This window comes from Mustela nivalis, assembly GCF_964662115.1.
Source record: "Mustela nivalis genome assembly, chromosome: 18".
NCBI classification, from domain to species: domain Eukaryota; kingdom Metazoa; phylum Chordata; class Mammalia; order Carnivora; family Mustelidae; genus Mustela; species Mustela nivalis.
The window spans coordinates 51,242,986-51,253,606 of record NC_139037.1 but is presented as its reverse complement, the minus strand read 5'-3'; the positions used below and the strand labels follow the sequence as shown (position 1 = coordinate 51,253,606).

Genomic DNA, 10,621 nt, shown 5'->3' with positions numbered 1-10,621 from the left:
CTCAGTCAGTTAAGGCTGTCCCTTAGGCTCAGGTTATGATCCCAGGGTCCTGGGGTTAAGCTCTGTATTGGGCTCCCTCCTCAGCAGGAAGCCTGCTTCTCCCTCTCCCCCTGCCTGACCCTCCTCACTACTTGTGGTCTCTCTCCATCTCTCTGTCAAATAAGTAAATAAAATCTTTAAGAAAGAAAGAAAAAAAGAATGTGAGAAAAATCGGTTAAGGAGTGCTCACCCATTCATGCCTATGAGAGAATTCATTTTGGACCATAACCTCCCAAATATAACCAGGGTGGCAAGGCCTTGTCCAGCATGCACACCTTCTAAACAGATTATTCATACTGGAAAGACACCGGATGAATTATGTGGCCAAACCTCTAGCAGTCACACAACCCTTACTGCACATCACAGAATTCAACCTGCAGAGAAAATTACAGATGTAATGAATGTGAGAGTGTGCCTAAGGATTGCTCCTTCCTCACTCCATATGAGAGATTTTCTATAGGAGAGTAAGTGTACAAATATTAAGAATGTGTCTGACCTCTCAGTGGGACTCCCAATTTTCTTAACATTGTTGTTTTCATACAGGAGTGAAAGTGTGAAATGTAAAGATTATGGCCAAGCCTGTAGCTGGAATTCAGTGCTTACTCAGTATCTCAAAATGCATAGTAGATTCAAACCCTTGGAACATCGTGAATGTGGAAAGATATTCATTTTAGTATACATTGGAGCACACACCAGGGGGTGCATTAAGGAAAGTCAGTAGAAAATTAGCAGTGTTTAGAAAACTATTGAATTGAACATCTGATGCTAATGAATTTTACAGAAATCAAGCCAATGGAATACATTATTCATTCTATTCAAACATTACTCCCTATGAAATAGTGATTATAAGGAAAAATCAAACTTACACACTTAGAAAATGTATGTGGTATTCTGTTTCAACAGATTTAGCAGATTGACTTTTTCATATATATAAGGACAGTATTTTTAAGTATTTTACATTAACCCTATTTGAGATTTGTGACTAACAGTATTAATCTATTTCCTCTGAAATTACTCCAGAAAATTCTTCCTTTCCTTGTGGGTATGTAAGACCACATGGTTGATTGTTGCTACATCAAGTTATATGTCCTGCTCTATTAAGTGGGACTCATACGTACCTAATTTTCCATGAAAGATGACCATATGATATAAAGCATATGAAGTATATCTTATTGTAGATGGTGCTTACTGTTATAACAATGATGTAATGGAAGAGGTGTTTGGAGCACACACTTCTGCATTCATTGAAACTAAATAACTTCCTCAATATTAGAAATAAGAGGTTTTCCTGATGGTTTTTTAAGGAAAAAGAGGTAGCCGGTCAGAAGATACCAATGTATCTTCCTAAGTGCAATCGTTAGAGAGTATGACTTGATGTGGTTAAATGAGGAAACCCTGACAGATGACTGCAGGAGGGTAGCTAACTCTTCTTTACAATGCCATACCATTGAACATACACATTTCTGAGGAATGTACCTCGGTCCTGAAATTTTTGGAAATAGGTACTCCATATCCTTCTGAAAACACTTGAATGCTTTTGCACATGTGTTCTGTATTTTGAATGGTGACAATAGAGTGGATTTGAAATGCATAACTTAGCGTTTGTGTGAGCTTGATGTATTTTCATTAATAAAATCTAGTGTGCTTTAACATCTGGATATAGATGTGTCATGAATGATGTGTTATCCTACATCTAGTGTTCATTTTTCTCATTGAAGGTTGTAGGGATCTAATCGAATCAATCACCTATATGATACTGGAGTAAAACAATATACCTAGGAATCCATTTTCTCTGAAGGTTTAAGTTGTTTGAAGGTTTAAAGGATATGTGATTATTTTTCCCCTAGTCTATGCTGTAATTTTCTCCTCTTTGTGAATACAGTGATATTAACCATGGGTGTATTACCGAGGTATGTAACATAGAGGTATTGTTGGTGTTTTACCTCACATACTCTGTGTTACTGCTACTTGGCATCGATTTTGTGTAGCCAACATTTTTGACAGTCCTTGCACTGACAGGAGCCATTCTCAAGAGTGCATTCCCCAATCACCACACTGCAGGGTGTCAAGTTAGTGGACCATCTTATATGACATCTGCACTCCATTCTTGTGAGCCACCATCACTCTTTCTCCCAATGCTTTCCCTCCCATGTCCCTTAGAGAAGACTTCCCCTCCTCCAGAGCCTCCCTAAATCTGTTTCAGTCGGAATGGCATATTCTGGACTTAGACTTGGGACTCTCTAGCACTGCACCATGGACCCAAATGAAAGCATGCGCCCCATGTCCTACTCGGAGTGGTATTTCGATGTGTCTATGAGGTACACATGCATATATGACCATGCTATGTGTGTTATAGATACCCCATAAGAAAGAAAAATCTATCCCAATAGGCGTGATGTGTAGTCCAGGGAAGAGACAGAAAATATTCAAGATGAAGAATTAGCATGTAGGGGAGAAGTGTCCCGAATTTCCAAAGGGACTCCCTAAATGTAGAAAAATAACTTCTACTTGTTTATGACCTAGTTATCTCCAGGTCTCCAGTTGTATTTGCCCAAATTTTTCTTTCCAGCTATGTAGGCACCACAACCATTATTCTTTGCCTGTGCTATGGAGAGAGTGTCCTCAGAAAATGCTTCATTGAGATTAGACAGATGGAAAGCAGATGGGTATTAAGACATTTAGCACGGGGATGTGGGATGTGAATCTAAGTAAAATTTGAGGAAAGCACCATCCTTCAAGAGAAAGGCAAGACCTATTAAAAAGAAATATGAGGAACTCTTTCCCATGTGGGAAGGGACCTGGAGGTGACTCCCTTTAGTCCCTGCAAAGGCACAAGGAGCTCTTACTTGTGTCATCTGATGAACACATGTAATGGGGGAAAGAATTGGCTAATGTGGGTTTCTTAGGAGTAGGGAAGTCCTGCTTCATCCTGATGATTTGATTGATCTCCTGTCTTCCTGAGGACTAATGCTGCTGGATGTCAATGATTACACTACTTTGCCCTCCTAGGGATGGAGGAGGGTATTGGATGATGCAATCATGTGGGCAGCTTTAAGATGTCATAGGGTAGAATAGATGTTTGAGATGAAGAAGCCTTCTGGAAAGCGAAATAGGCAGGATCTGCAAGACATGTGCTGTGGTTGCCCCCAAGCCCTTGTTTCCCAGGGAGATCACCCCAGTCAAGGTCAGATCCAGTGTGGTTGTGTGATCTTCAGGGAAGCTGCTTCACTGCTGTGCGGGACTTTCCTCCCTTTTCTCAGCACCATAATGAGTGTAGATCTGTATTTTGGGTCTTTGCATTGCATGGGTTTGTTGGTGAAGCAGTTCAACAGTGAGAAGCAGTGAGTATATCTGCGTGAAACAGTCCAGCCCAAGTGTTCATTGACCCCTCAATGAATAAAGAAGATAGAAATCAAAAGGCATATTTATAACCCTAAAAGGGATAAAATCTTGCCAATTGCCACAAGATGGATAGAGCTAGAGTGTATTCTTCCAAGTGAAATAATTCGGAGAAAGACAAGTATTGTAGGATTTTAGTCATGTTTGGAATTCAGAAAACAAAACAAGTGAGCAATCGGAAAGAAAAGAGAAAGGGAGTGGCAATGCATGAAATAAATTTTTTAAAAATGATTTTATTGTTTTCATAGAGACAGTGAGAGAGGCAACAAAAGGAGTGGGAGTGGGAGAGGGATAAGTAGGCTCTCTGCTGACCAGGGTGTAGGATTTGAGGCTTGATGCTGGAACCCTAGGATCAGGACCTGAGCTGAAGACAGATGCTCAATGACTGAACTGCCTAGACACACCAAGAAACAGATTCTTAACTTGAGAAAACAACCTGATGGTTGCCAGAGTGAACGTGGGTTAGTGGATGCATTAAGTAAATGGTGGAGATTAAGGACTGCGATAGGCATAGAATGTTATATGGAATTGTATAATCACTGTTGTACACCTAAATCAAATATTACTTCAATATGTTAATGAAGCAGAATATAAGGAAGAATCTTAAACATATTTTGTGTTTTGCACATTTAAGAAATTTTTTGTTTTATATTGCCTGACTTGTAGCTGTTGCCCAAAATATACCTTTGCACACAAATACAAATACGTATTGTTCTCCCTTCCTCATTCTTCCCAAATTCAGAAAGTTTTGGTGACTGTTCTTAATTTTTATGCCATTATATATTTTAGCTCTGTATGAATATGCTAATTAGAGTGATCTTACTATATTTCATGTCAGGGTTTTCTCTGTAGTTAGTCTGTCTAAATTCAAAATGCTTAGTATTTTAGAGGCTGATTCTTCTACACTTCCCCTGATGGAACACCTAAATTATTGGTGTCCTGAATGGGAATCCCTGTGGGATGGCTGCTGGATGCTGTAGCTGACTCTGCCACTGTCTACTGAGAAGAACTAATGTCATTTTTGTGTTTGGATTCATTCAGAATCTTACTGCAAGAATGCATCATTTCAATGGGCTACATTGTGAAGGATTTAAAATTTTAGGGGTGCCTGGGTGGCTCAGTGGGTTGGGCCTCTGCCTTTGGCTCAGTTCATGATCTCAGGGTCCTGGGATTGAGCCCCGCATCAGGCTCTCTGCTCAGTGGGGAGCCCGCTTTCCCTCCCCAACCCTGCCTGCCTCTCTGTCTACTTGTGATCTCTCTGTCAAATAAATGAATAAAATCTTTAAAAAAAGAATTTGAAATTTCAAAAGACAGTTTTATCTGTGCCACAGACTTGTAATTTGTGCTTCTCCTGACTCTAAAGTGTGTTGTGGCCATGCAGTATCAGAAAAGAGGGACGCCTGGGTGGCTCAGTTGGTTAAGCAGCTGCCTTCGGCTCAGGTCATGATCCCAGCGTCCTGGGATTGAGTCCCACATCGGGCTCCTTGCTCAGCGGGGAGCTTGCTTCTCCCTCTGCCCCTGCCTGCCATTCTGTCTGCCTGTGCTCGCTCTCTCCCCTTCTCTCTCTCTGATAAATAAATAAAATCTTTAAAAAAAAAAAGAAAGAAAAGAAAAGTACCTTTCTTTTAGTAGATTCATAACTGAATTCCTAGTGATTTTTTTTTTTAAACAGGAAATCTATTGGCTGCAAGTTGGAGGATAAATCAGAAACACCTGTTCCCATTGCTAGCCAAAAAACAACTGCTGCTACCCAAGCACCGAAGGAGAACTGCAAAGCCTCTCAGATTGTGTGACCTATTATAATCAGAAGATGCCTAGTCGTCACCAAATTGAGTTTATGGTGAAACTCAAGCCAAGTAACAATACATTTCCCTGGTGTCGTCACTTGCCATGTTATTTACCAAGAGAGGTCTGCCCAATCAGGTGCCTTGTTTCTCCCACTGCAAACCGAAAGCACCGTAATCAAGAGTTAGTTCACTTTTTCCTTCCTAGTGTTTTTTTTTTTTTTAAGATTTTATTTATTTATTTATTTGACAGACAGAGATCACAAGCAGGCAGAGAGGCAGGCAGTGAGAGAGGGGAGCCAGTAGGCTCCCCACTGAGCAGAGAGCCCCATGTGGGGATCAATCCTAGGGCCCTGGGATGATGACCTGAGCCAAAGGCAGAGGCTTTAACCCACTGAGCCACCCAGTTGCCCCTAGTGTTCTTAATGCTAACTTTTTGATATACACAGTCCTTATACAGTAACTTTTTAATGTTTTTTTTTCTTATTGGTTTATGACAACTTAATTCTAGGATTTATTTTGTACTCCTAACATAGAACAATTGCTTTTTAAAAATTCTTATGAGATGGGGTACCTGGGTGGCTCAGTTGTTAATTGTCTGCCTTCAGCTCAGGTCATGATCCCAGGGTCCTGGGATCAAGCCTTGCATTGGGCTCCCTGCTCTGCAGGAAGACTGCTTCTTCCTCTCCCACTCCCTCTGCTTGTGTAACATCTCTCACTTTCTCTCTCTCTGTCAAATAAATAAATAAAATCTTTAGAAAAAAATTCTTATGAGAGAGAGAGTATACTTGTTACTGGTGGTGTTGGGGGAGGGGAGTGGCAAAGGGAGAGAATTTTTAAGTACCCGCCACCCTGGGGACAGAGCCAATCCCGGGGTTCCATCTAACAACCCTGAGATCTTGACCTCAGCCTCATCAAGAGTCAGCTGCCTATCCAACTTAGCCACTCAGGCTTTCTTTCCATCTTTTTAAATAATTTTATTTTGATTCCAATTAGTTAACATAACATGTTTTCAGTTTCAGATGTCAAATATAGTGATTCCACAGTTCTGTACCGCCCCCAGTACTCACCAGGTGTATGTCCCCATTAATCTTTGAAATGGAGTCTCACTGAAGCATGAATGCAGCCATGTGATTTTTGTTTCACTTGATTCTTTTATGTGGTTTCCCATTTCAGTCACCAGGACCACTCTAGAAAGATCACTTCATCTTTTACAGTGAGACACCATTCAGTATTTCCTGGAATGGCTAAAAGAAAAAGGATAACACCAATTTTCAGTGAGAATGTTGAGGAATTAGAATTCTCATATCGGGACGCGTGGGTGGCTTAGTTGGTTGGATGACTGCCTTCGGCTCGGGTCATGATCCCGGAGTTTCGGGATCGAGTCCTGCATCGGGTTCCCAGCTCCATGGGGAGTCTGCTTCTCCCTCTGAGCTTCTCCTCTCTCATGCTCTCTCACATGGTCTCTTTCTCAAATAAATAAATTAAATCTTAAAAAAAAAAAAAGAATTCTCATATCGATGGGAGGGTCAAAAGGACATTCACTTCAGAATGTGTGGCAGTTACTTATGAAAAGAAACATTTACCGACTGAAGGGGAACAATTTGTTACCCTAAAATGTATCTGGCATAAGCATTATTTTAGGCTGGTTATTTTAAAGGAAGATATAGGAAAGGCTCTGAAATGCTGTGTTTACTTTTGGAAGACTTTTGCATTTGTAAGAAAAAGCTCCGCCTATAAGGTGTCTCTGTGTAGCAGAAAGGAAGAGAATGTGTCTCCAGAAACTCCAGTGAAGGCCTGGATCTTCATCTGTCACCACCACAGCCTTGGTTAATGTGCTTGGCCTGGTCACCTCCCCTTTACTTCCCAATAGGATCACGTGTGGAGTTTCAAAAAGGATCTTCTCTGTTAGCCTCCCTTTCAGATTCTGTTGGTCAGTTTGGGTGGAAACAATCCTGTTACATTAATTAAGGCCTCCCGGTGATTCTCAGTGAGGTCAGGGGTAAGCACGAGGGCTTCAGGTTATTTTATGAGAGCGAGAGGAGGCTTTGGCTCATGGAGAGGCAACATGGTCTCTGCTACGTGAGCCTGGGAGGGTCAGGTCCATGCAGCACATGGTGCCTATGCACTCTCTGTCTCTCTGGGCACTTTGGAAGGGGAGCCCCCCTGGAATTAGAGAAGGAAAATTCAGGGCCTGGTGTTGACGTAGGAACTCCAAGTTTCTGAACAATTCCTGACACAAAGCACTAGGATGTTGGGTCTATCTGCATTTCAGGGTCTTGTCTTCAGGCGAGCAGTTTACAGGTGAAGAGTTTGTATTGGCAGCTTGAGGGACATTTTCTCCTGATGGAGCTGTGACTTCTCTACAAAAACCTTAGGAGAAAAAAAAAAATCTACAGAATGAAGTAAAAGAAGAAATGGCCTGCCAGTTCTCAGGTATGCCTGGAATCTCAAGTCAGAAGTCTAGTCATGTTTTTCTCCTGAAATTTCTTGCATTTAGAAATTGCAAATGTTGATTGCTCTAGTTCTGAAGTTTCTGGTGCATGTGTTCTTGAATGAAGTATTCATTTTTTGAAGTGATACCATAGGCTAGGTCTTTAGAACACTACTCCCCTATATCCCAGATAACCCCTACCTCCCCTACCTCCCTTCTCTGCCTTCTTTCCAACCTGGCTGCAGTAGGCCATCAGCAGTTGTCACTTTGAATTAGAGTCCTGCAAGTATTGAAAATATTCCCTTGGTGGCATATCCAGAGGGGAAGGTGTGTGGCGTCTAAGATTCCCGTTGCTGATGAGGTCTGGTCCTGGTTTATCAGGGAGGGAAAACATTTCTCATTTAGGGCCTGTCTGGATGTTTTACCAGGTCTGTGTAGCCCAGGAGTAAGAAAATGCACAAGTAAAATGATGGATATAAGGTCCAGAATAACGTGGAAGTTCTCAGATTAAAGAAGTGGGGGGAGGGGATTGTTGATTCTTCCCCTTTAGAATGAGAAAAAGATGGGAAGCCTGGGTGGATGAGTCAGTTAAGTCACTGCCTTCAGCTCAGATCATGATCCCAAGGTCCTGGGATGGAGTTCCCCTTCAGGCTCCTTGCTCAGCAGGGAGTCTGCTTCTCTCTCCACCTCTTCCTGCCACTCTGCCTGCTTGTGTGGGCTCTCTCTCTCTCTGACCAATAAATAAATAAAGTATTAAAAAGAATGTGAAAAAGATGTTCTATGTAGAATACACTAGAGGTTTGCTTGGGTGGCTCAGTCAGTTACGCACTGGACTGTTGATTTCAGTTCAGGTCATCATCTCCAGATCCTAGAATGAGACCCGCTTCTGGTTCGCTGCTCAGTGGGGAGTCTCTTTGAGATTCTCTCCCTCTACTTCTGGCCCTCCTCTCCTCCTAAAATATAAATCTTTAAATAAAAAGACATGTAAATAAAAAATACAGTAGGTATTAGAGTACATGGAAACTGTGGTGTCTAAAAGAGTCAGATGAGGACCCCAAATGTGGGTCCACGATTGAGTGTAAGCCAGTCAAGTGGGCACTGAGAAGAATTCACCTGAGGCAGAACAAAGGTATAAGAAGTTTATTGAATACACTGCAAGAGAGCAGCAGGCAGGACAGCAGAGGAGAGGCTGTCTGTAAGGAGACAGTGGTGGGGGTTGTGTTTGAAGGAGGAAGGTAGGGGTTCTGGGAGCTTATCCAATTTTACTTTTTCTGGTCACTGTACCCCATTTTTAGTGGCCCGGTGGTTGGTCAGGGCCCATGGTTACTTTGATGTGGGTCCCCTGATGGGCCTATCTGTATTCAGCCATAGGGGTGCTGGGGCCCTTTCTCCATTCCTTTGATCAAGTCTGCTTGCCTAAAAGCAGCCTCAACAGAAACTATAGGTGATTTAACCTCATTTATATCCACTGTATTTTCATAATTAGATTTCTATTCTAAATTACTGTTCTCAGACCACAAGAAAACATGAGTGATAGCGTGTCCTTTGGTGTGCCTTGGGCACTGGGATCAATTTGTTGGCATATACCTAATGTTAACTGCTTTTACTGGCCTGTTGCTCTTTGCCAGATTCCTCCCCTATAGTGTTCATATTCCCCATCTTACATTTGTACAGACCTTAGGTGTACCGAGTGGTATGCAGAAACCATCACATTTAAGATGGAAACTTCGTTCTTCTGAGTTTCTTTTGCTTGGAGTCTTTCTTTCTTTCTTTCTTTTAACTCTACCCTTATATTTTATCAAAATGGCAAATACCATGAATTAACTCAGCTGTTGACTTGAATTACAAAAGTAACATGCTTCAATGAAAATAAGAAACTTTCTACAAACCTCTGACCATAATAAATTGCAATGTATGATGTATATAGGAGTCCTACAGAGCAACAAACTCATGTGAAACAAAAATATTTTTATACCTTTAAAATCCAAAATTCTCTTTAAAATCATTCATGAAAAAGCATCTCAAGTCAGAATTAAGACCTCAGTCAAGCATTAGGAAGGTATATTACAGCTATTTAATGTACAAAAAGCCCTCTTTCCCCAGTCACTTCCATCTAATGTCTGTTTCCAGAATCATACAGAGTTAAGCTTCTCTCCACCCCATGCCACCATTTCTTCAGACCCTGAAAACTGAATTCGTTGAACACCAGAAATATGACATTGTATAAACGTAACATTTTGTTGTTGACCCTCTGTAAGTTCTTCACTTAGTCCATCTGTAGCTCTGAGTCGTCCACCAACTCCTTTCTCTCCTTTCATAGCCTCTCTGAATTTCTGAAAGGATAATTTTAGAAGTTCAACAGAACCACCACAACCTGAGGTCAGTATGGCAAAGAGAACTTCTTCTCCCTTGATTGTCCTCCGTTTCTCTTGATGGCATCTTTCATTTGCTTCAGATGTTACAATGCTGATGAGCTCACTTACTCGTTCTTGAACACAGTCCTTGGCATTTTATAATCTTTCCCATTTGAGGTATGACATTTTTCATTATCCTTGCTACATTTGCAGTTGGAAGATAGATATCGTGTTCTCTGAAACTGTCTTTTGTGTCTTCATGATCATTCACGCTGTGCTCAGTGTCATCATGAGGCTGAATCACATTGGCTGCCTCCCATGTAGTGTGCAGCCATGCCTAGTAGAGAAGCATCTTTCGTAGCGCTATTGCCACTGGTTGTCATGAAATACTGTGAGAACCGTGTTTGTTGTCAGTAGTGTTCAGAAACACTTTTCTTTTTTTTTTAAAACATTTTATTTATTTATTTGACAGAGAGAGATCACAAGTAAGCAGAGAGGCAGGCAGAGAGAGAGAGAGAGAGAAGCAGGCTCACTGCTGAGCAGAGAGCCCGATGCAGGACCCGATCCCAGGACCCTGAGATCCTGACCCGAGGTGAAGGCAATGGCTTAAC

The 10,621-nt window shown here is 41.6% G+C and overlaps 1 pseudogene across 1 annotated transcript; it reads right to left on the bottom strand.

Annotated features, from left to right (window-relative positions):
- Positions 1-9,788: 9,788 nt before the first annotated feature.
- On the bottom strand, positions 9,789-10,393 carry LOC309853308 (nuclear transcription factor Y subunit beta pseudogene; annotated as a pseudogene). The gene has a single exon. The product of its transcript is annotated as a nuclear transcription factor Y subunit beta pseudogene (transcript).
- Between the last annotated feature and the right edge of the window lie 228 nt (positions 10,394-10,621).